Source organism: Danio rerio, chromosome 16 (assembly GCF_049306965.1).
Source record: "Danio rerio strain Tuebingen ecotype United States chromosome 16, GRCz12tu, whole genome shotgun sequence".
Lineage (NCBI taxonomy): Eukaryota > Metazoa > Chordata > Actinopteri > Cypriniformes > Danionidae > Danio > Danio rerio.
Window position 1 is genome coordinate 8,163,952 of NC_133191.1, and position 25,754 is coordinate 8,189,705.

Genomic DNA, 25,754 nt, shown 5'->3' on the forward strand with positions numbered 1-25,754 from the left:
GATACAATAATAGGCACACTATATTATAATAATGCAATAAATAAGAGCAACAACAATAGTATAAAATATTAATTATAATAATAATAGGCAGCATGGTGGCGCAGTGGTTACCGCAATCGCCTCACAGCAAGAAGGTCGTTGGTTCGAGCCCTGGCTGGGTCAGTTGGCATTTCTGTGTTGAGTTTGCATTTTCTCCCATGGTTTCCTCTGGTTTCCCCCACAGTCCAAATACATGCGCTATAGTTGAATTGAATAAGCTAAATTGGCCGTAGTATATGTGAGTATGTGTAAGAGTGTATGGGTGTTTCCCAGTGTTGGGTTGTGGCTGGAAGGGCATCCGCCGCATAAAACACGTGCTAGATAAGTTGGCGGTTCATTCCGCTCTGGTGACCTCTCATTAATAAAGGGACGAAGCCGAAAAGAAAAGAAATGAATGAATAATAATAATAATAGTAATAATGGTGGTTCATTCAACTGTGGTGGCCTCTGAATTAGAGATTAAGCTGAAGGAAAATGAATGAATTAATTAATAATAATAATACATCATAATAATACAATATTTGTAGAAAACCTGTATGATAAAAAACGGACAACAAAAATTCGCTTTATTATTTATCAGGCATTTATGCTTACCTTTTTTGTCATAGTGGTCACTGGTTCAAGTCCCGGCTGGGTCAGTTGGCATTCCTGTGTGGAGTTTGTATGTTCTCCCCGTGTTGGTGTGGGTTTTCTCCGGGTGCTCCGGTTTCCCTCACAAATCCAAAGACATGCGGTACAGGTGAATTGGGTTAGCTAAAATTGTCCGTAGTGTATGTTTGTGAATGAGAGTGTATGGGTGTTTCCCAGTGATGGGTTGCAGCTGGAAGGGCATCCGCTGCGTATAACATGTGCTGGATAAGTTGGCGGTTCATAAAGGGGGTAAGCCGAAAAGAAAATGAATGAATAATAATACAATATTTGTAGAAAACCTGTATGATAAAAAATGGACAACAAAAATTGGCTTTATTGTTTATCAGTGTTACGATTACCAGCGATCGGATTCCATAAGATCGCTGGTTTGCTCTATCAATAAACAGTAACAGGCGAGAGGTCGTAAGGGCAGGCGGCTAAACAGGAGAACAAGGATGATCTAGGCTAAGGTCTGAACACGGAGATATAAGACAAGGAGAACGCGTTGTAGTGTCATCACCAGATAAACAAGACTCAGCAAACTGAATGGGTGTGTGTGTGGCTGAAGTAGTGAGTGCAATCAGTCTCTGACAATCCTCAGGTGGTGCGAGTAACCAGTCTAGATGAGGAAGCATGTGTGAGTGTGGCCGGAGTGCATGTATGAATATGTAGTCCATCAAAGGCGGAAGTGTAGTCCATGGTTATTGATAGAGCAAACCAGCGATCTTATGGAATCTGATCGCTGGTAATCGTAACAATCAGACATTTATGTTTACCTTTTTTGTCATAGAAATTACTGGCAAAATGACAATAAATATGAAAAAATCTAAATCAAAACACAAAGTAACAATTCCGCACCATAATTGTAATACATGTATTTTGTTTATTATTATGCATGTTCATTTGCAGAATGTTTCTGTTTCATAAAATGTTTTAAAAGTGATACTGACAAGTAATTATATAATATCAAATCAACAATAACATAATAAGCCGATAATAAAATGTGTGTTTCTATTAAACTTTAATTGATGCTTTATAGAATTTACTGAAATAATTAGAAATAAAAAGAGCACACATGAAAAAAACAACAACCAGCACCAACCCAATTTTATTGTTTTTATTAATATTTATTAATACAAAAATACACATTATTTAAATACCATATAAAAATACATAATAAAAAAATGAAATTATAATTAACCTCAACTGCCATTCAAAAATTATATTGCAATTACTTTGATATTACGTTTATGGTATTAATATTAGAACTACAAAAAAAAAATGCTGGGTCCCACACATTTCCTTCATGTTGTCCAAACACAAGTCAATTAATTTACCTTATCAGTTTTTACAAATATAAATGGATTGAACATAAAATATTTCAGTTGTCTCAAAAATAAAACCCTCAAAAATTGTGTTGTTTGAGCTCATTTTAAATGAGCAGTTAAAACAACCAGCCAAATCCTTTTATTTAAGCAACTCATTACACTGGATTGGGATTTAGTCCTTAAAGTTGAATGAACAACATGGATATCAGTAAGTGCATGGGTGAGCAAAAATCCAATAAAAACACTTAAGAGTTTGTTTCTTACTCTGTGAACTTTTGCAAAGCATAGAATATCAGTTTCAGCATGGGGGAACAAAATCAGTTGTAAACACACTTTTCAAAATAAAATGTTATGAATTGATGTAAGCCTTTAAAATGTTGAATAGATGAAGAAACATTTCAAAAGGTTCATTTTAATGGTGTTTAAGAAATTATTTATAACGATTGAATTGAACTTTTGGCATGATTTTTTTTTTAGAGGTGTTTGAATTTACAGATTGTATCCAGTTACTTCAAGGAGTTTTAATATGAATTTATTGAATTGATAAGTTCTACTTGAATAAAAATGTTTTCTTGAAGAGAAACTGAGTCTGGTTTCTTTTAAGGTTTTTTTTTTCCTCACGCCTATTGGTGAAGTTTTTTTCCCCCTCTCTGCTGCAGCTTGCATGGTTTGGGATCGGTAGAGCTACCCATTGATGAATTTGCTCTTCAGTGTTTGGACTCTCAGTAATGATTTTAAACCACACTGAACTGAGCTAAACTGAACTGAACTTAAACACTAAAAATTGAACTACCCTAATCCAGTTACTATGATCATTTGTGTGAAGCTGCTTTGACACAGTCTACATTGTAAAAGCGCTATGCAAATAAAGCTGAATTGAATTGAATTAAAGTTATAATAAATGTTATTACAGTTTATTTGTGCTGACGTTCTGTTACTTTTTAAAATGCATTTGTCATGTTAACTTGTGTTGAATTCATTGAACTCTTAATTGTAAGTCAACTGTGTAAACTTTGTTAATTGTTACAACAAAGAATATTTAGTCGATTTAACTCATAATTTCAAGGCAACCAGGTAACTTTTTCAGGTTTTTGTTACAACAAACAATTTTAAGTTGAGTTGACAAATTGTTTGCTGATATAACTTCGAATGAGGTTGTATCAACTTCTTCAAGCAATCAAATATATTAAATTGACTTAAAAAAGTTAGTTCACTCAACAATTTTACGCTATGAAGCTGAGTATACTTACATTTGTAAGTTAACTTAAACTGCGTGAAGAAGTTGATACAACACAAAATATTAGCAAAATTAGTTGAAACAACAAAATCACTCAAGTTATTATAACTCACATTTATAATTACAATAAACTCAATTTTAAGGCAACCGGGTAACTCACCCGGGTAAGTCAAAACAATAAATCATTTTTTACAGTACTGTAAAAATGCTGGGTTCCACACAATCCCTTCATTTCATTTCAACGCAAATCAAATAAGTTACTTAATGGTTACAATTTTATGTTGATGAAAAATAAAACAATTAAGTTGTCCCTCCAAGAAAACTCAAGAATTGTGTTGTTTCAGCTCATTTTAAATACGTATTTTGAACAAACAGCAAACTTATTTTTTTGATTGACAGAATATAGTTCTGACTTATGTTAGTGATCGGCGAACAGACATCTGCATCCTCTGGCTGGGTCACTGGACACTGGTGTTTGTGTGACAGTATGTGAATGGTGTTGCCGTGTGTGATGAAGTGAGACCCTGGTGTTGTGAAGAAGCCGTACCCTTTCACCACGGCGGCCTGATTCACAACACCAGCTGTCCTGCTCCATCAGAGACAACAGTCTCAGGTCATCCTCATCATCCATCTCTGCAGGTCCACCTGCTGATCACAAACACACATCAATCAAATTAGACAATTCTATCTACACTTGTTTACAGTAATTTACCTTAAAAAAAAATCCACACTAACGCGGGGAGAACATGCAAAGACACAGAAATGCCAACTGACCTAGCCGGGACTCAAACCAGCAACCTTCTTGCTGTGAGGTGAGCTGAGCCACCTATCATACAAATCAGCCATTAAATCTAAAAAGTTACTAATTGTCTTTGTGTTGGCATTACTCAATGAAGATTACAATATTCACAATAGTGGGGAATATACTGATATCTCTATCATGATTACAACATGGTAGAAGTCTTAATAGTGTGTCACTTATGTTTCCGATTTCACTTCAAAGACTAAAGTGACTTGAACTAATTTACTGAAGTATTTTTTTCATATGAAAATGCCTGTGACTCCATTATTTGGCCGTTCTACTATCCCATCTTCATCCAGCGCAGGTTAATCCATGTTAATTCCCAAATAGATGAACATGTAATATCCAGGCAATATGTTCCCCCTCTAATCCTGTTTCATCAGCTCGCATGCCCTTTATGGTCAATCTAATTGCGACAAAGCCCACATAAGGGCTTTTGAGCCAAGAACTTCTTTAAGGTTTCAATTAAGGGCCAGAAGAGGCAAGAGACTTTTGGATGTCTGCCAGTGTCCTTCAAACCCAGACTGTCACAGCGCAGAGCCATAAAAAGAAAAGAAAAAACACAACAAAGGCATAAGGGAAATACAGGAAACTTTGGCCATGGGTCTGTAAAAGCATGAGCATGTGTCCGTGTGTGTGTTAAAAAGTGACCCCTCCCTCTCCACTCGCTGCCAGCAGCCTTTAAGGATTGTAATAGCCTTATTGAAGCACGCTGAAGTTTAATATACAGATTGACCTCGCAGATTTGTGAGCGTTTAATAATAATCTTCAACTGCGCAGCTCTCACCTCTGCGGTGCCGCTGCGCGCTATAGTGGCTGATTAATCTTTTTTTAAAAATGAAGCATTCAGATGGGACAATTTCAAAGTGCTGTATTTAATACATCAAACACGATATGTTTTAAAACAGCTTTATATTAACAACACGCTTTAAAATGATGCTATTATAGCCATTTTTCTTGCGTGCTTTCTCTCAGTTTGCCAGGACTGTTGATTCAATGCAGGGACTAGGATATCTAGCATGTCATAACTGCCAAAAAATTTGGTGAAATATTGCGCTGCTAAGAGGAAAAACTGCTTTAAACTTGTCTATAATTTGGCAATTTACCACGAAATAAACAGAGACTACCACCCTCCGCTTTGAGTCAGGCGGTTCTTCCTCTGAGTAGTGCATTTATAATCTAAATGTTACTTATCCATTAATAAAAATGAATATATAAAATAATTCCATATATATTTTTCTGTCATTTGTTTTACAAACCCATAAGCAATTTCCCAGCAGGCACAAGACATCAACATGATGTCAAATTGATGTCATTTTGTTTGGAAATGAAAATTGGGTTGACTTGAGATGCAGGGAGGAGCTGAATGTGACGACAGGGTTCGAGTATGGTGCAGAACGGAAAGCAGGTAAAACCAAAACAAAAGGCTAAAACTAAAATAAACGAGTACATAACAGGGAGAGAGTTGGGTCAAATCTGAAAACGTGGTAAAAATCAGGCAGTCACGAGGGGTTTTCTTTTTCTGGATTGCTTTTGAAAAACACTGTTGATTGAGTTTAGCGAAGGGGGTGGATGATGGTCAGTAGGTGATTTTAAAGAACACTATTGGTTGGGTTTAGGGAAGTGTGTGGGCGCTGCCAATCTGTGCTTTTAAAAACACTATTGGTTGGGTTTAGGGAAGGGGTGGATGCTGGTCAATCGGTGCTTTTAAAAACACTATCGGTTGGGTTTAGGGAAGGGGGTGGATGCTGGTCAATTGGTGCTTTTAAAAACACTATCGGTTGGGTTTAGGGAAGGGGGTGGATGCTGGTCAATTGGTGCTTTTGAAAACACTACTGGTTGAGATTAGGGAAGTGGGTGAGCGCTGGTCAATCAGTGCTTTTGAAAACACTATTGGTTGGGTTTAAGGAAGTGGGTTAGCGTGGGTCAATGTGTGCTTTTAAAAAACACTATCCGTTGGGTTTAGGGAAGTGGTTGGGTGCAAGAATTTAATTTAAAAATACATTTTAGCAAAGCATATTACTAATAAAAAAGCTAGTTTTGATATACAGTTAAATCCAAAATGATTCCCCCCTCTGTGAATTTTTGTTTCTTTTTGAAATATTTCCCAAATGATGTTTAACAGAGCAATAATTTTTTTACAGTAATTTCTTATATATATATTTTTCTTGAGAAAGTCTTTGAAGTTTTTTATGTATTTGATTTATTTCGGCTAGAATAAAAGCAGTTTTTATTTTTTCAATATTAGTAGCAATATTGTTTTAAATTGCCTACAGAACAAATTATCATTATACAATGCTTATATCAAATTATTAAGCCAGGTTTATTTCTGGTATGTGCCCCTGTATACATTTCTGGACTGCGCAAAATATAGGTACCTTTTTTTTATTCTTTTTTTTTTTACTGTTTTTGCGAAACCACCAGAAGCCGCTCTGTACGCTTATTTTTTTTAGATCTCAAATTTTTCTCACAAGTGTCATTTGAGCCTGCTGACTGACTGATTGACTGATCACCCCACCCACCCCCTTCCCCAAACTCAACTGAAAGTGTTTTCAAATGCACCGATTGACCCGATAACCCCCTTCCCTTAACCCAATCTAGACTGTATTGAAAAGCAATCCAGAAAAAGATAAGCCCTCGCCTGAGTTTTACCATGTTTTCAGATATTACCACACAGACATCTCACACTGTTATTTACTTGTTTATTTAATTTTTGCCCTTTGTTTTTGTTTTATCTGCTTTCTGGAACTGTTATTTGCTGGACTCAAACCTCGGCATTGTGGTCAACTCCTCTCTGTGTTTCAAGTCTTCCAACGTACATGGTGAGCTACTGGGCAAACTGGTAACAGTGAAAAGTCGATCACACTTATAATTCAGGAGGGCTGATAATTCTGACTTTAACTGTATTTACACTAGGACATTTGCTAAATGTCTTTATGGATTCAATTTTCTGCAAGGCAAACAGCTCCTGAGATGGGAAACAGAGTTTTTTTTATACTCGGTCTGCTTTGCTAAATGCTGGCCAAAACATTAATGGCTCCTGACCGTAATTAAAGCTCTTAAGGAAATTACCCTGAGCTAAGTGTGTGTGGCTCAATCCCAGCAAGCCTTGCTTCCTCAAACGCAGCAGAGTTTGCATCAAAGTTTCGACAGAGCGACTCGTTGTTTCTGAGCTCTCATGACAGCTAAGCTTAGTCAGCAAGAACGCTTGCCCACCCGTCTCGCATTCGGGGATTTGACTTCACAGTTTCCACATATCTCGACGTCCCAGCAGGGAAACAGAACAGAAGGATCAGTCGAACAATCACAACAACACAGATTCAGACGCAGGCTGGACATGTCTGACTGGAGAACTGATGCTCTGCCAAAATACAGCGCTAATGAAGATGCAATATTTGGACGTTCATGGGGAATACAATTAAAGAGTCAATTATTACTTGTGTTTATGGAGAATTACATAAAGTCTCATATTAAAAACATTATTTATGCAGCTTTTGTTGACATTAGGCAACAAATGGATGCTTGTATGTGTTCACGTGAGGTATTTTATCTGACATACACACTCAAAGAAAAACGTATGTAAATTTAGGTGAAACAACACAGCTCTTGTGTTTTTTGGGACAACTTAACTGGTGGCACAGTGGCTTAGTGGTTAGCACTGTTGTCTCAAAGCAAAACTGTGGCTGGTTCGAGTGCCAGCTGGCATTTCTGTGTGCAATTTGGATGTTTTCCCCGTGTCGGTGTGGGTTTCCTCCGGGAGCTCCGGTTTCCCTCACAGTCCAAAGACATGCACTATAGGTGAATTGGACAAACGAAATTGGCTGTAGTGTATGAGTGCATGCATGTAAATGTGAAAGTGTATGGGTGTTTCCCAGTACTGGGTTGTGACTAGGGAAGGGTTTTGTTAAGGTTTTAACGGTTTTACTACTTTAATCGATACCACTTATCAATTTGGTAGTTTAACGGTTCTCTTATTGATACTTTTTGTAGTGTTTTTTTTAAATGGAAAAAAAAATTTATTGAACAGAATTAACAACACTTCATTTTATTATTATGTTTTAAATGTAAAATAAAACAATAATTGTGAAACAAATAAATATTTTTTTTTCCTGTAAAAGAAAGTAGGCTTCAATGGTTCAAAGGAAAATGACTCTCAGTTTGTTTTTAACGATTCTTGTGGAGAAAAATCAGCATGTTTGACTTATCTGGCAGAAGTCAGGATCTTTCTTGTTTTATTGTGATCCTTGCAGTTGAAAATACCCTCTTTGAGTTGCAAAATGCAGTTAAAACAGATAATGTGTGAATGATTTTTCATTAACGCATTCATATAAATGAGTTAACAGTGTTTTGGGAGTTAACTGTTTTTTAATATAGTTTCAGGGCATCTCGCGATATTAAAACAAGCCTTTTTTTTATAATTTCTTAATATAATAGTTAATAGTTTTTATTATAATAGTTATTAGGCTATTCATGGGCTATATTTTTAAATACAGCTGATGTAAAAGCATTTAAATGATTAGGATTTATTTAGGCTACTGAAAAAAAAAATACTGTTTTCATTGTAGCCGACTCTGAGCTATACTAAAACATTGCTATCTAAGTCTATGAATATTTCTCGCAGTCGCAGATATCCTGATCCTTTATTATTACAAACTTCAACAATCATATTAAAAGTAATAAAGTCTTCTTAAAAAAAAAACAGGTTAATAAAAAAAAAAAAAAAAAAAAAAAAAAAAAAAAATATATATATATATATATATATATATATATATATATATATATATATATATATATATAAAAGATATAGATCTCTTATCAAAACAACAACAGCAACTTATAACTATGAAGCAGTCAAGGATAAGTATAATTTAGATTTAGAATGAAAGGTTTTAACAAGATATTCCATAAACATGTTGAAATTTTGACATAATATAATAATATAATATAATATAATATAATATAATATAATATAATATAATATAATATAATATAATATAATATAATATAATATAATATAATAATAATATAATAATATAATATAATATAATATAATATAAAATATTATAATATAATAATATAATATAATATAATATAATATAATATAATATAATATAATATAATATAATATAATATAATATACTATAATATAATTCAAATGCCATAAGTAGCTATATTTTATCAGCAAAAATATTTTATTTATGTGACCATTCTATTTGATAATGCTTAAATCAGATTTGCATTTGTGAATCTGTACTGTAGGTTGAAAACACAAATCTATGGCATATGCTCAATTAAATAACAAAACAGTGTTTGTGTGTGTGTTTGTGTGTGTGTGTGTGTGTGTGTGTGTGTGTGTGTGTGTGTGTGTGTGTGTGTGTGTGTGTGTGTGTGTGTGTGTGTGTGTTATTTTCATGGTCATTTTAAAGGTGCCAGGCAAAATGCGCCAGATATATTCTTATCACATTCCCTGCAGCTGCCGAAGGCAAACCACAAAGTAAAACGAAATGCAAGAAAGCATCAGTCCATCTCCCAGCTGCTCTTTTGAAAAAGTCACTTTGGAGAAAAAAATTTTGATGGACATTTTAAAGACCATTTTCAAAAAAAAAAAAAAAAAAAAAAAATGATTTGATTATTACACATGTAATTTCCTCCTATAAAGCTCATTTTCCAAAATGAATGAGCTTCAAACATGCTAGGACATGCTAGCAGTTGTAAATGGAGCTGTTAATTAGATATTCCACTATCAGGTCAGACCTTTAATGTTTGAGCATTTTAGATTCACTCAAAAATGTAAATCAAAAAGTCTGCGACTCAAATCCCCCCCCCCCAAATATTGAGGCATATTCATGAACTATTTGTGCTTAATATATGGTTAGGATTAAGATGAAAATTATATTTAGGGTTAGTTAGATCATTATATGCATAATTTATTGTACTTAATTGGATTAAACATAAAACAATTAAGATGTCCACCCCAAAAAAATGTAAGAATTTTGTTGTTTCGACTCATTTTAAATAAGTAGTTTGAACAAGTAATTTTTTTTATGTGTATGGAGCAACTGCAACAACGGCACTTTAAAAGAGAGGTGTAACACTTATATTTAAGCTGATGTAGTTGTACTATACTTTAGTAATTATGATTTATTAAGGCCTAAACTTATTCTAACTCTAACCATATGTAATTAATATTACTCAGTAGTTAAACAAATATTCACACTGTAACTATGAAATCTTAAAATAAATTGTAATCAATTGAATATAGTGTTACCAAAATGATATGTTAATGATAAGAAAGAAATTAGCTGTGACGATAACCCAATAGCTACTGTACAGTCAGCATCATTTATTTATTTATTTATTTATTTATTTATTTATTTATTTATTTATTTATTTATTTATTTATTTATTTATTTATTTATTTATTTATTATCATTTATCATTTATTTGTTTATTTGTTTATTTGTTTATCTATCCATGTATTTAATTATTATTTATTGTTTGTTTATCTATTTATTTATTATTTATTTGTTTTATTTGTTTTATTTATTTATTTATTTATTTATTTATTTATATGTATGTATTTATTTATTTTTAATCTGTTAAACCAGAAGGCAGTTTGCTTATAACTAGTGAAAGTCTTGGAGTCTTGTGACAAGCTAATGATCTGAATTGTAATGCATACATTAAGCAACACACGCACGCACGCACGCACACACACACACACACACACACACACACACACACACACACACACACACACACACATACACACACACACACACACACACACACACACACACACACACACACACATAAACACATAAACACACACACACTACAAAATGCTGGGTTCCACACAATCAATTTTTGTTGGGACAACATGAAGGAATGGAGTAAACTTAGTTTGTACACATTTAGGTGGATTGAACATAAAACAATTAAGTTGTCGCAAAAACTCATCAATTGTCTTGTTTCAGCTCATTTTAACTAAGCAGTTTGAACACACAGCAAACACAAATTACACATTAACGTTTTACAGTGGCTCAGCCAGAGTCCTGACTTAAATCCATTTGAGAATCTGTGGAGGAAGCAAAAGATTGGGGTGATTGCAAGGAGACCCTCCAACCGGAAAGAGTTAGAGCTCATCACTAAAAATGAATGGGCAAAAGTACCAGTAGAGACATTCAAAAAGCTGGTAAGCAATTGTATTTGATTGTTGTTACACAATCACACACAAACATAAACACACACACACAAACACAATCACACCCGCACACATAAACACAAAATAAACATTAACATTTTGCAGTAGGGGGTGACATGTTGGCTTAGTAGTTAGCGCTGTCACCTCACAGCAAGAAGGTCGGTAGTTTGAGCCCTGGCTGGGTCAGTTGGTTTATCTGTGTGGAGTTTGCATGTTCTGTGGGTTTCCTCCGCATGCTTCGATTTCCCCCACAACACTAAGACATGCAGTATAAGTGAACTGAATAAGCTAAATTGGCCGTAGTGTATGTGTGTTTCCCAGTACTGGGTTGCGGGTGGAAGGGCATCCGCTGTGTAAAACATATGCTGGATAAGTTGACAGTTCATTCCACTGTGGTGATCTCTGATATATAAGGGACTAAGCTGAAGGAAAATTAATAAATGAATGCCTTTTGCAGTGGCCCAGCCAGAGTCCTGACATAAACCCAATTGAGAATCAGTGGAGGAAGCTCAAGATCAGGAAGATTGCACTATAATATCGTTATAGACATGGAAAAAGCCAGTCAGCTGGTCATTATATGAAACGTTTGATTGCTGTAACACAATCACACATACACAAACACACAGTCACACACAGACATACGCTCATCCGATGGCCTTGTGATCTCCAGAAAGTCAGTAAATACACCCTCACTGAGAATGTGTTCAGTGTGAAACAATGCTACCACTTAAAGACACGCTTTCTTTTATGAACATAACCTACAGAATCGAAACCCTTCTATTAAAACCCCCCAAGACTGAATCCAAGAACTGAGAAAGCGCAGGAATGCAGGAGTATAGATTCCTCGCTGCACGACTCTTTCTCCATTTCTGTGCTCCCTGCTGTATTCAGACACTACAGCACAGCCTCTAGACACAAAATGGCTGTCTTTACCTCCCATTATATGCTGCTGTTCGGCGTACAACGGCTAGCGATGCTAAATGCTACGCTCGCTTTCTACATCCTCTCAATTCGCTTGTGGAAACACTGTGCAGTCATTCTCAGCTAATTATGCGAATTTAAAAGCTCTTGCTGGATTGATTGAAAATAAATTCTTTAAATAGATTTCTAATTGTATGCTGGTGCTTATCTGAACCGGTTTGTATCCAGACAAGTCTATGAGTGTGAGGAGTGTGTTATTTGCGCGCTCGGCAGGCGTGGCACTGCAGTCAGAAAAAGGGAGACGGAGAGGAAGAGAGAGAGCTTGTTTGTGTGGATGTGTTTGAGAGAGCGAGATAAAAACAAAACAGTGAGTTTCGCTTTACATTGGACTTCAGGACTGCAATGTCACAGCATTCAAACAGAACATAACTTGGTGTTGTTGTGTTTAATATGAATGAAACTCATAGAGCAAATAGAAAAGAAAAGAGAAAGTGAAAAAGAAAAGACTGTACAAAAGGAAAGGCGTATAGTTAGCTAGAAAAAATGAAAGAGAGTTAAAGACTGGTTCATTCATTTTTTTTTCAGCTTAGTCCCTTTATTAATCTGGGGTCGCTACTGCAGAATGAACCGCCAACTTATCCAGCGGACGTTCTACACAGCAGATGCCCTTCCAGCTGCAACCCATCACTGGTAGACACATACACACTACGGTCAATTTTTAAGCATACTCAATTCACCTGTATCACGTCTTTGGAAACTGGACAGGAGAATACCCACGCGAACAGGGGGAAAACATGCAAACTCCACACAGAAAATGCCAACTGACCCAGCTGAGGCTCGAACCAGCGGCCTTCTTGCTGTGAGGTGAATGTGCTACCCACTGCGCCACCAAGACTGGTTGAAATAAAGTAAAATAAAACAACATCAATAGAAACAAAGCAAGACGACAAAATAAAACTGAATTTAAGGGTGCTTTCACACTTTTGTTTCTGAACCCGGGGCATTTCCCCAGTTAGCAAGGTTCGTTTGGCATATGTGAATTTAGCAATGGGTTCTATGCACTGCTAGACCCTACTGAAAAAACAGCTTAAACCAGCCTAGGCTGGTTTTAGAGGGGTTTTGGCTATTTCTAGGTTGGTTTTCAGCCATTTCCAGGCTGGTCTTAGCTGGTCTGGCTGGGAGATGACCAGCTAAAACCAGCTTGACCAGCTTAGCCAGGCTGGGAGACCAGCCAAAACCAGCTATGTCCAGCTTAAACCAAGCTGGTCAAGCTGGTTTTAGTTGGATTTAGCTGGTCATGTTTCAGCCTGACCAGCTAAGACCAGGCTGGAAATGCCTAAAAACCAGCATGGAAAGGGCCAAAACCCTTCTAAAACCAGGCTGGTCATCCAGCTAAAACCAGCCAACCAACCTAGGCTGGTTTAAGCAGGATTTTTCAGCAGGGGAGTTTTATAGCCAACAATAAACTTCCGGTAAAAGCCTACCGTGACTAATTTTAATATCACAAGGTTGTTTTTAAAGCATCGATGTTGTAATGTAATTACAATCCATTCATTTAAATAGACTTAAGCCTTTATTTAGTTGTTCAAGCGTAGAACGAGATCGTTGCAACCACTAGTGCCATAAGTTGCAACAGACTAGTGCAGAAATTCCATTAAAAATCCTGGGGTAAAATAAACTGTCATATTTTAAAGACATGGCAGGGGGAAATGGAGTTTAATGCGGTGCTTCTTGTCCGATCTGAGACCCACTTCATATCGAATATTTACAGGCAGTAAAGATTACTGATTTTTAAATAAATCAGACCTTAAACGTGACAATTTGGAAAGACAGGTCACCAGAAGTCCCTCGGCTGCAAATTAAAAGTTTGTATGTATATAGCCTTGGATTTGCGGCAAAACAATCGGTCCAAGATCGCCTGAATGAGGTAGTCTCGACGCAATTGAAACGAACTCTGGAGCGGATCGATTGTTGTGAGAAAGCAATACGATCTGAACCAAGCTGTATCACAGGGCATTATGGATATGTAATAGGCACACGGCTATATGAAGAGAGAATTATGAGTAGGGCGGGATGTCATTCCTAGTGGTAAATGTGCGTTTCATGTCAACTATTAACAAGAGCTGTTTATCCTTTAGGACAATTGACTGAACTGTCTTAGTTGATCTGTTATTTCCCATTATAATGTTAAGCCTGTAATGCAAAATTTTGTATGAGAAAGTCTTGCCTCTGATTTATATCTAGTGACGATGTCTGTGGGTGTCACCATTTAAAATGAAAGCGCAGCTTTTCGCTTATAATGTCTTATTGCTTATCGCCATGAATTAAAATAAGGACGCATGACTACTGAGTGGGACTCTGTAAAATAAACTGTGAAACTTTGAATAATGTGAGGAGAGTTTACTCGCACAGGACTTGTTTTTAGCTATTTTGGTCCTTTTAGAAACTTTGTCGTGTGAAAGCAAACCGCATCAAGAACAAAAATAAACATTGTAACAATTTTAATCCCTGTTTTAGAACAAAATAATTGATCTACAGGGGTGAAAGCACCCTTGTTTCGGAACCCAGCGCATTTCCCTAGTCCGTGCGGTTTGTTTGGCATATGTGACTCCAGCAATTGCGCTCAGATTCGTATAAAACAATCGGTCCGAGATCGCCTGAATGAAGTGGTCTCGGCTTGATCGAAACGAACTCTGGAGCGGATCGATTGTAGTGAAAAAGCAATACAATCTGAACCAGGCCATATCACAGAGCATTATGGATATGTAATAGCTATATACACGACTATATGAAGAGAGAATTATAAGTAGGGTGGGATGTCATTCCTACAGGTAAATGTATGTTTCATGAAAGTCAAAGCATGCTGAATTACGAGAGCTGTTTATCCGTTAGGACTAAATTAAATATTTAGTTGACTGTTGGGTTTTACAGTGAGTGTTGGAACCTTTTTAAATAGTTGTGTTTGGGTCATTATTATTTTTAAAATTAAAGAGTTCACAAACATTTTAAGGGGTTATTCTAAAAATTGTAGTAAGTTTTTGGTAAACATGCACTGTAAAACCCAACACCCAACTTTATCAAATAAAATGAGTGTAGTTAACTAAAAATATACTGAAAGTTAATTCTACTCATATGAAAAAGTTTTGAACTTGTTGTGGAAGGTAATGAGTTAATTAAACACCTCATTACTTCAACTTAAATGGAGCAAGCTCACAGTACTCATATAGATTAGTTTTTTTTTTAACTCAAATGGTTTATAGCAATCAGTTTCCTCAAACGGTTTAAGTTGCTTTAACTAATTGAGTTTTAAAGTACTCAGTTGGTTTGAGTTCATTTATTGAGTTTTACTGTGCTCAAATTGCTTTGTTTACTCAAATGGATTAAGTTCACAGTACTCAGTAGGATTAGTTTTTGAACGTAAATGGTTTGTTGCAATCGGTTTCCTCAAATGGTTTGAGTTACTTTTTGGGGTTTACTGTGTGTAAACATCTCATGTAACATATCATACTCAAGACAGTACTAAATAAAAATAATAATATGCATTTTCAATGACTTTTTCAAATATTTGGCAAGTGATGCTTAACAGAGTAAATACATTTTCACAGTATTTCTTATAATCTTTTGTCTTCTGGGAAAAAAGTAGTTTTAGTTTGGCTAGACTAAAAGCAGTGCTTAATATATAGATATTTCATATTTCTCAAAATTGTACATTTAAAACATTAATCTCATAACATTTGTTTTTAAAACTGGAACACACTTTATTTTGATGGTCTGTTTAAGTTAAACTGGATCTACATGCCAACTTATTCTCATTAGATTATCAGTAGACTGTGAGGTTGAGGTTAGTGTAAGTTAATATGTACTTGCAAAGTTTCTTATAGTGAGTTAAATGTCTGTTGAAGGAGCAGTATCAGCAGATATTAAGCAGACAGTCTACTAATGGACCATCAGAATAAAGTGTTACTAACAACTGTAATATAAAATGTAAAAATATTAACAGTAAAGCAGTTAAAATAGAAATATTTGTAAATAAATACTTAAGTAGTAATATAGGATAGTAATCAACTTGACGAGAGAGAAAAAAAAGAAAGAGAGAGAGAATAATTAGGGTCAATATTATTAAGCCTAATGACTTGGCTAATTAACCTAACTCGTCCAATTAACCTAGTTAAGCCTTTAAAGTAGACCTATTATGCCCCATTGAGCAACATGTAAAATAAGTCTCTGATGTCCGTAGAGTGTGTATGTGAGGTTTCAGCTCAAAATACCACAAAAATAAGGTTTTTAACTCATTGAAACTTGCTCTTTTACTCTTTGATCAAAAATATGCCATTCTAGTGACTGTTCCTTTAAATTCAAATGAGGTTATGCTCCTAGCTCTCTTTTTATTAGTAGGTGGAGCTATAAATTCCGATTTGCACATTTAAAACGTCTAAAAATCCAATGGTGGATGGCTGCTTCTCACTCAGCTATGCTAATGAGGGAGAGATCATCACTAATGGGTGGGGCTTTCCAACTCAGATGCCATGTACAAAGGGAAAATGTCAATCAAATTGTTTCTACAGTCTGTTTTTATCAAGTGAGATTAAAAATATATAATTTTACCATTAGTGGCTGGTTATATTCACACACTGTTGCCGCACAACTGTGTTTAAACCTCTTATAAAAGTGATTTTTGCATAATAGGTCCCCTTTAAATTGCACTTTAAGCTGAATACTATAGTCAATTGCAAAATAATAAGTATATATTGCCATCGTTACAAAGATAAGACAATTGTTTCACATATTTATTTAACATATATGGTCAGACTTTGAGACTTTTTTAGATATTTTTTTTACTTTGAAGAATAAAAGCAGTGTTTAATATATAAATATTTCATATTTCTCAAAATTGTACATTTAAAACATTAATCTCATAACATTGTTTATAAAACTGTAACATAAAATGTAAAAATATTAGCAGTAAAACATTTAAAATACAAATATTTTTAAATAAATACTTAAGTAGTAATATAAGATGGTAATTAACTTGACAAGAGACACAGAGAGAGAGAGAGAGAGAATAATTAGGGTCAATATTATCAGCCCTCCTAAGAAGATTTATATATTTATTTTTTTAAAAGCCACTGTTGTGCAATGACCTAACTTGCCCAATTAACCTAATTACCCTTTAAAGTAGACCTATTATACCCCTTTAACCAAGATGTAAAATAAGTCTCTGATGTCTCAAGAGTTTGTATGTGAGGTTTCAGCTCAAAATACCACTCAAATAAGGTTTTTATAAATTATTGAAACTTGCTCTTTTACTCTTTGATCCAAAATATGCAATTCTGGTGACTGTTCCTTTAAATTCAAATGAGATTATGCTCCCAGCCCTCTTTTTAATAGTAGGTGGAGCTATAAACTCCTATTGCACATTTAAAACGTCTAAAAATCTAATGGTGGATGGCTGCTTCTCACTCAGGGCTGTCTATGCTAATGAGAAAAAGATCATCACTAATGGGCGGGGCTTTCCCACTCTGATGACATGTACAAAGGGAAAATGTCAATCAAAATGTTTCTACAGTCAGTTTTCACCAAGTAAGAAAAATTTTTTTTTTTACCATTAGTGGCTGGTTGTATTCACACACTGTTGCCACACAACTGTGTTTAAACCTCTTATAAAAGTGATTTTTTGCATAATAGGTCCTTTAACTCGCACTTTAAGCTGAATACTATAGTACATAGTGAAATAATATGTAAATATTGCCATCATTACAAAGACAAGAAATAAATATACATATTTACATAAAAAATATGGTCAAGACTTTTTCATGTTCTACAGTATGTCTTGCTAAACCGAGCAGACGGACGGTAAGGACATTCACTGGAAATGCTCGAGAAAGTCCATTAAAGTCGTCTTCTGCTAATTAGTCCCGCTGTTATTATAAGCCTCCCTGTAGAATCCACAAAATGCAAGTCATTCTGCAGCCATTTTCATCCCCTCCTCCTCCCCACCGTCAACATCTCGCCTAATCATCAGTGCTATTAAAAAATCCATAACCACAAGAATCAGTGGAGCTGCGTGGTACATGATAAAATCAGTCATCTTGCTGAACAAGATTTTGATTGACAGCAGACACATTATGAGAGGCAGGAGGGCTGGAAAAAAAAGGCTGCTCTAACATGAGAGGCAAAGCACACAACATTAACCACATTATGTAACGATTAGCAGTTATGGCTAATGATGGCCGATAGGTCGCTAAATGGCTCAAAAATAATGTTTCAATTTAGCGGTGTTAAATATGTGTGAGTAAAAGAGCTTAAGGGCAGTAGATATACGGTGGTGTGAAAAAGTATTTGCCCCCTTCTTGATTTCTTATTTTTGAAATTCTTTATTGTTTTTGATCAAGAAACAACATTAAATGTTAGCCAAAAGCCCCTTTCACACAAACAGACCTCTGAGAATTTCCTGGAAAGGTCTGTATTTGTGAACAGGCCCTTTTTGAAAATATCGGTAAATTCGTTCTGGCTATTTTCCGAAAAAAGAGAAGTTGTAACATTACCAGTAATTTTCCGGAAATGCTGCGCTTTTGTGAACGCAGAAGGAAGATTGCCGGAAAGATCGCGTGCAGTTCTAGAACATGCTGACGTGAGACGTCTGTTTAGCCAATCAGTCAGACACAACAGTCAGACGCATTCATGTCCGCACGATTTATGAAAAATAATAGCCTTTGAATATTTTTCCAGACACATTTAGCTGCTAGATGTCAGTCAGATAACATTTCTATGTTCCTTCTTAATGCCAACTGTGTAAAAAATCATCGATGAGATGCTTATGAGAAGTCGTTGTTTGTTTACCTTCAAGCTCTGCTTCCTTAAGTTGCGTGATGCGTCGCGTGTGCCCGTGAAGGAGCCGGTGAGCGCCAGCACACACACATATCATGTACATCTCGACATGTGAAAGTGTTTCTCTATATGATTTCATCGAAGTTGTTTACAATACTGATCCATGCACAGAGTTTATAACATAGTCAAATGTTTACAAATACAAGCGCAGCCTTTTAGACCTCATTTCTGGTTAATGATGTCAGAATTTATCGGTATTTTGGAATGAATGTTTGAATGCTCTTTTCCAGAAAAATTCCGTAACGTCCACGCCTGTGTGAACAGCGTTTTTTTGAATTTACCGGTAAAGTCGATCTGGAAATTTTCCGGATATTTACCGGTATCACTGTGTGAAAGGGGCTAAAGATAGCACAAGCAAAGGCATCATGCAGTTTTTAAATGAAGGGGAAACAAAATACAAAACTAAATAGCCCTGTGTGAAAAAGTGTCTGCCCCTAAAACAGAATTAGTCACTAAACTGACCAACACTCTAAAAAACCCAAATTGGTTTGTTTTTAACCCTACTGCTGGGTAAATATAGGACAGAACACATCAGGTGTTAAATTAACCCAAGTAATTGGTTATTATTTTTAACCCCATAAATGGTTTGTTTTTCTACCCAGTAATTGGTTATTTTTACTTAAATAACAGGATAATTTGATCCTAAAATGCCTGCGAAAGACGACCCAGCAATTGTGTTGTTTTGACTAGGCATCACTGAAGTACAGTGGGGGATGTGCAGCTTTGATTACAGGTGTACAAAAGATGCTAGTAAGACATTTCAAAATTCAGAAAGGTCTGACGAAGGGCTGCTATAAGCATAAATCTAATTTTATTAATCAGAAAACACAAGGAATCTGCGTTTATGTTACACTATTTTCATTGCATTTATACAAATTAGTACATAATATGTGGTATCCCAGTCAGCCCCTGCTGTGAGTTGATTTGATCCAAAGAGCTGGGTTGAAACTACCCAAGACTCTGAAAATAACCCGCAAAATTACCCCAATGCCCAAACCCAAGATTTGGGTAGAAAAAATAACCCCAGGTTTTTTAGAGTGAAACGTAAAATAGTTATTCCTTGTGAGATCAGGCAGGAGGATCGGCAAAAAAGAAAAGAGATGTGTACCAAAAGACATTGTTCTGTCTGAAATGTGTGAGTTAGTGAGTGACTGAGTGAGTTGGGGTGGTGTGTATGGGGGATGTTTTCTGTCTAATGAATGAATATAGCCTGGATACCCATTCATTTCCTATGGCGGTCACTTTTGACCAGGAACACCACAGATGTAACAAGGTTGATTAAAACACTCAGAATTCAATGAAAGAAGTGATCATCACTTTTATAGGTTCAAGTGCACAGTGTGGAGCAGTGGCGCAAAAAGGGGGTATGCAGTATATGCGGTGCATAGGGGCGCCACACATGGGGGGCGCCATTGTGCAAAAACTATTTTTTAAATTATCCATATTAAAAGTTTCAAATAATATATATATATATATATATATATATATATATATATATATATATATATATATATATATATATATATATACATATTGTTAAAAATGTTTATTTAGCATTTTATACGCGAATAATATCGTATTTTATTAAATTAAAAAATCATTCCACCCCTCCCCCCATTTTTCATACCATATACATATTTTTATGAATTTATTATTAACATTTCACACAGTTTGTTTCTGTTTTTTTTTTTACACTAAACATTTGACAATCTTTTTTATTTCACTTTTAGCAGTTTCAGTCAATTGTTCTTGCAAAGACAGACCTTACACTTCTCAGTATGCATGTGAGAAGTAATTGCAATGTTCTTTTGCCCTTTAAGACTCCCATGTCTATCATTTTGTTTTGACAAATGTAGTACAAAAAGTCCAAAAGCAAGGCTAGTCAAGGTGCTATAATCATTTAGTGAGGGAAAATTAAATTGAGAAGAAGTTTGGGGTGGTATGAGATGCATTTCTTTGCGACTTAACTTGCTTATTGTAATTATACTTTTTACTACTTCAAAAAATACAGTTTCGCAGTTCTGAACACAACTGAAATAGTATGAAGCATATTGATATCTTTATGAAAAAATATCTTTCATTTATTGATGGAAATATTGTCCACATTTTTATCACTTGCCTGTTTTAAAATATAGTTGGATTGAAGGGGGGCACGTAAAAGTTGAAGCCGCATACCCATCAGTAAATGTGCTGTTGCGCCCCTGGTGTGGAGGATAGCATGAGGCCTTGAGGCAATCAGATGTAAAACACAATATTTATGAGTGTTTTAAATTGTAAATCGGTCAGATTTCACCCAAACTCGACAGAAAGGTTAAACTTTATTTGGGAAATATTTAAAAATGAAATTGAACGAATTCTGACTTCAACTGTATATAACTTATCCAAACTAAACAGAACATTACATATGATTGAACATTATAAATAAATTCAAGAGGTTAACTGATTCCATGTATAAACATTTCATACAATATTAATATAAGAAATGATTAGCTTCCTAATTGGGAACTTATTAACTCAATAACAAGCAATGCACTGAAACAGACAAATCGAAAGCTCTTATTTTAGATTAGCCTAAGCTTGGAATGACTTTTGCGAAGAGTGAAAGAATAAAAAAGAAAGAAGATTTAGCTGAAGCCTCAAAAGACTACATTTATTTGATTGATAATCTGATTAATGTCAGCGCATGCGGCGGGGGTGAGAAGGAGAAAGAGAGGAGGAAAATAAAAGAAATGAAAGGGAGCCTGCATGCTGTTGGGGTTATATTTGCTGAAAAGATCTGTTGGCATAGCAGCCTGGTGCTTTCAAACCATTCAAAGACACACACACACACACAGACACGAGTGCGTGCACACAATGGGCACGCGGCTACTCTTCTACCTGTCAGTCGAAACAAAGAGAGCTAAGAAAATCTACACACGCTCACTCGGCCACACGGTGCGACGCGTGACAAAGCAGTAAGAGGATCATCCATTCACTGGGAGGATTATTGTAGCCCGTTGGCCTATTTTATTCGATTTTTGCAGACGTTTTTGATTTATCTGTTTGTACTTTGACCTTGTTCTTCATGTACGAGCGGGTGCAGCTATTGAAATTTTTTGGCGCGAGTCTTCCGGTCTCATTCACTTCTATTTATGTTAAGATGTTAAAAGATGCTAAGATGTTGAAAACTAATGTTTTCTTATTATATTGTTCTACTTTTTATAAGTAATTTGACCGTTTTCTGTCGTTTATTATTCCCAGTCATTTCTCAGATCAAATCGGAAGTATAGCTGTACGCATTGTGCTTACCTACCATGAGAGGGCGCATATTAATGCCGCTTTTTATTTAATTAATTACTTTTTCATTCATTCAATCATTTTCTTGTCAGCTTTGTCCCTTTATTAATCCGGGGTCGCCACAGCGGAATGAACCTCCAACTTATCCAGCACATTTTTACGCAGCGGATGCCCTTCCAGCCGTAACCCATCTCTGGAAAACATCCACACACACACTCATACACTACGGACAATTTAGCCTACCCAATTCACCTGTACCGGAGCAACCGGAGGAAACCCACGCGAACGCAGGGAGAACATGCAAACTCCACACAGAAACGCCAACTGAGCCGAGGATCGAACCAGCGACCCAGCAACCTTCTTGCTGTGAGGCGACAACACTACCTACTGCGCCACTGAATCGTCCTAATTACTTTTTTTTTTTTTTTGCATAATTTAAATTGATTATTAAGCAGAATGCAGTACGATATATTGACAAAGCAAGAAAGAATGAGAATAAATAAAGGCGTGCGTTTGTGTGTTTTAAAGTGTGTATGTAGGGGAGCACGGGGCACAAAGTAACAGGGTTCAATGTAACAGAGAGTTTTAAGGTATTTGCTCACGGTTAACCATGGCATGCTTCAGAGGTTTTCATCACAGTGTCGGCAGACGTCTTCGCGCCAATTATTGAAAAATTTCGGCAAAATTTGGATGAGAAACACAGGAGAAACCATTTTTCCAGCATAAAACTATTTTTTATTGTAGTCGGATTTTTTTATTTAAAAAAAAATCTGTGAAAGTATGCTAGTAAAATCTTGTATCCTTGTGATTACCGTCACAACAGTATAAGATTTTACATACTTTCAAAGACTTTTTTAAAATCAAAAAATATTGAGTATAATAAAAAATACTTTCATGCTGCAAAAATTATTTCCTCTGGGTTTCTCATTAAAATTTTACAGAACTTTTTCAATTATTGGCAAGAAGACGTCTGCCGCCTCTATGGTTAAAACCTTGGAAGCATGCCATAATTAACCCTGAGCAAATAGCCTACCTAAAGATTCCCCATATATTCAATAGGGTAAGCAAGATAATCTTGGTTTTAGTTTGGAATAACGTTTTTCCACTTATACCCCATTGAATATTTAGCTTGTTTTAAGAGAAAAACTCACTTAATTTTGATTAATTATTTTTGAAAAAAACAATATTTATTACTTGTCTTGAAAAAGCTTCTTGATTTAGGAATTTTGAGGTATTTGAACTAGAAACAGGACAAAGACTCTTCAGCTGCTGTTCTTAATGATAAAAAGAGGAACCTCCAGAAATAATTTACATTAACTTTTTTGTTTAGAAATAAAGCATACTTGGTTTCATGCAAGGTGTGCATTAACAGATGAAGAAAATCTGATATAATAATAATAATAATAATAATATTTAATAATAATAATGATAATTATTATTATTATTATTATTATTGCAATACACTTACACATTTGAGGATGCACTCAGTCTCTTGTAACATCATGGAGGAAGAGCCATTCTGACGGCTGCAAGAAAACAGAGGGGACATCATTACTCAGATGATATTGCACAGACAAACAATAACATTTTCGACATTTTGTTGACACAATTACAATGAAGTTTAAAACCACAAACAAATATTAAAAATAATAAATAAATAAATAAATAAATAAATAAATAAATAAATAAATAAATAAATACATACAAATATATACTGTATATATAATTACATTAATAAATATTAAATTTTGAAAAACAACAATTGACAAAAAACATTAACAATTTTTTTACAACTTACAATACATATATATATATATATATATATATATATATATATATATATATATATATATATATATATATATATATATATATATATATATATATATATATATATATAAAGAATATATAAATTCTAGAAAAGAAAAGCTGACGTTTGTATTTCTGCAATTTACTCTATTTAAGACCCATAATAATAACTTGCTTTGTAAAAAAAAATGAATAATGAATGTAAATAAATCAGTTAAGATATCAAAAAATTGGACAAAGTCTTTGACCAATGGGTTTTCACTCAATTGCTTCATATTGTCTCTACACAAATTGATTAAGTTCACTTAATTGTTTTTACAAATTCAAGTGGATTGAACATAAAACAATTAAGTTGCCCCAAAAAACCCTAAAGGTTTGTATTGATTTAGTTCATTTTAAATAAGTCGTTTGAACATGTAGCAAACATAATTTTTGCGTAAATATATGAAAATTAGTTTCTCTCTTTAAACAAAAAGGACTATTATCACTTATACTGGAGTTCATTTTTGTTTCAAAAGAGTTCTCAGTCTCAACACTGTGTAATATTGCAAAATCTTCTCCTTTTTTGTCAATGGTGGCTTACTGTATATACATTTCTCCATTGTGGTTTTACATGAAAAAAGCTACTTATTCATTCATTCATTCATTCATTCATTCATTCATTCATTCATTTTCTTTTCGGCTCAGTCCCTTTATTAATCTGGGGTTGCCACGGTGAAATGAACCGCCAACTTATCCAGCATATTTTTTATGCAGCAGATGCCCTTCCAGCTGAAACCCATCTCTGGGAAAAGCTACTTGTTTGAACTACTTATTTAAAATGAGTTGAAACAACACAATTCTTAAGTTATTTTGGGACAACCTGATTATTTTATGATAAATCAACTTAAATTTGTAAAAATAAAACCAACATAAACCAATTGTGTGGAACCCAGCATTTTTTTACAGGTTCTGGTTTTATTACTTCTTCCACTCACAGTTTACTTCTCCACAGTGTCAGTTCTATCCTTTAAAGTGTGTTTGTTAGAGAGAGAGAGAGAGAGAGAGAGAGAGAGAGAGAGAGGGTTGTTTCTCCAAGTTAACAGTGTCATTAATCACCCGCTTCACACTGGGCTCGATATCAGATTTAAGCCATATGATTACACTCATTGATTGAGCGCAGGTTTTCTCCAGCCGCTTGTTCCGGCCCCATTGTTTATTAATTGACTAACTGATTCAAGGACAAAAAGCTGACAAACTGGACCATGAGTGATTCTCCCTTCACTCGCGCCGCCGAGATCACATGATTGAATAAATTGGGCTGGAATATATTTACAAAAATATAAAAACAATCTGATTTGTGAGCGTGTGACACTGGACGCGGCAGTGATTCATCTTTTCATGACTTTGTGTGAGTTATTGTTCTGTGTTTTTACAGGAAAATCCCCTAAATGTTCTCTAATTGACAATATTGGGTTTTATTAAATGGTACATGGCTGATGGTAGATGTGTGGTATTTCTCAGTTCTACTTATTGATTGATTAATACAACAATTATTATTATATTAGCATGTTGTTTGCGCAGATATTTAATACACGGTAAAAAAATCCTGGTTGCCTTACATTTTTAAGCTGAATGAAA

General features: G+C 34.9%; 1 protein-coding gene and 1 non-coding gene across 3 annotated transcripts in view; both read right to left on the reverse strand.

Annotated features, from left to right (window-relative positions):
* The window catches only part of tcaim (T cell activation inhibitor, mitochondrial), a 74,748-nt gene that overhangs the window by 27,812 nt on the left and 21,182 nt on the right, over positions 1 to 25,754 (reverse strand). For both annotated transcript variants that reach the window (XM_682578.8, XM_073925821.1), the window contains exon 2: positions 23,794 to 23,851. The gene's annotated coding sequence lies outside the window, so the exon portion shown is untranslated. The remainder of the gene's footprint in view (positions 1 to 23,793; positions 23,852 to 25,754) is intronic.
* mir138-2 (microRNA mir-138-2) lies at positions 3,745 to 3,830 on the reverse strand. The gene has a single exon (NR_161919.1). It is a non-coding gene; the product is annotated as a microRNA mir-138-2 (primary transcript).